The 1,282-nt window shown below is 43.1% G+C and overlaps 1 long non-coding RNA gene across 1 annotated transcript; it reads right to left on the bottom strand.

The window, feature by feature from the left end:
• Positions 1–488: 488 nt before the first annotated feature.
• Positions 489–966, bottom strand: LOC119429396. Its single transcript, XR_005187770.1, has 2 exons — positions 927–966; positions 489–869 (listed from the first exon to the last, which is right to left on the bottom strand). It is a non-coding gene; the product is annotated as an uncharacterized LOC119429396 (long non-coding RNA).
• Positions 967–1,282: the final 316 nt, after the last annotated feature.

Below are 1,282 nucleotides of genomic sequence, written 5' to 3'. Positions count from 1 at the left end.
TTGATGTTGATGAGCTGATAGCAGGGGATGGTGGTGGTCTGGTTGTAACATCTCTTCCTCCTGCTGCTCCTTGTTCATCCTGTTGCTGAGGGGCAGCTGGCCTTGGTCCAATAAAATCATCGTCTGAAGTGAGGACCCATGCAGGTTTCAGTCCAGGGCGAGTCTCATGCGCCTCCATCTGTGGCGGGCCATAGGGTGGTGGGTCTTTGAGTTCAGCCAGCGAGGGGTAGATCGAGGTGGAGGGTGCGGTGGGAGGAAGAGGTCCGTGGGTCTCCGGTGCATGTGTGAGAGAGGACAGAGGAAAAAGAGAGGTTTTCAGTTCTGTTTTTTTTGTTTTTTTCTCGTCTTTGTCTTTTTGAGTCTCTTGTTCTCTGCATTGTTTCTGTAAATCTTCAACTTTTTGAGACATCTGTAATAATCTGGACTCCGTTTCACCCATCATATTTTTAGACTCATTTTTCCACATTTTAAAAGCTTCCTCATGCTTGTGCATCGTTAAGTAAACCTTTTGAGGTATATTCTTCATCTGAATCATGCTCTGCTTTTGCTGCAATAATTGTTCTTCGAGTTTTTGAATGTCTTCGGTTTGTAAAGATCCATTTTTAGGAAAACCAAATTTGTAATGCCACTGAGAAACGAAACTTAGACAGGAAACTCCGTATAAGCGTTTCATTTTTTCTGCAACCGAACCGTTTGGTATGTAATCTAGATTCTTACTTTTTGTCGCTCCCATTTTTATCTTTAAGACGAAACTATTTTATTTCCTCAGCCCTCTTTATCAAGACGAGCCTACACTCGGTTTTCCTAGAGAAAACTTACCTCGGTTTTCCTAAAGAAAACTTACCTCGGTTTTCCTAAAGAAAACTTACCTCGGTTCCTACTCTAATTTTCAGAACTTACACTCGGTCCTCCTAATGAGAACTTACCTCGGCTTTTCCTAATGAAAGCTTACTTATTTTATGAGAGAGCGATCTTTTTGACGGAGTCGTGTCTGTCGCTAGCGCTTTTTTTTTTTTTATTTTTATTTTATTTATTTATTTACCTTATCGTAGATGTGTCTCTGGTTTCCTGTTTTCGAATACGGCTGGAGTCGATCCCCCCCCCCGGAGAACCAGACGTCCTCCCGCTCCCAAAACGTCCTAGTTGGAGGGTCGGAGGTCCGGTGATCAGCCTCGTCCGATTCTCCGTAGGCCGGACGAACTCTCAGGCGTATCCCGGCGGTGCCTCCAAACTTTTGTGGAAAATAAATAATTGTTCTAAACTTAAAAAACTCTTAAAAGAA

Source organism: Nematolebias whitei, unplaced genomic scaffold (assembly GCF_014905685.2).
Source record: "Nematolebias whitei isolate Nwh7 unplaced genomic scaffold, NemWhi1 Nwh_scaf_923, whole genome shotgun sequence".
Taxonomy (NCBI): domain Eukaryota; kingdom Metazoa; phylum Chordata; class Actinopteri; order Cyprinodontiformes; family Rivulidae; genus Nematolebias; species Nematolebias whitei.
The sequence above is the reverse complement of the archived record's forward strand: the minus strand, read 5'-3'. Positions and strand labels throughout refer to the sequence as shown.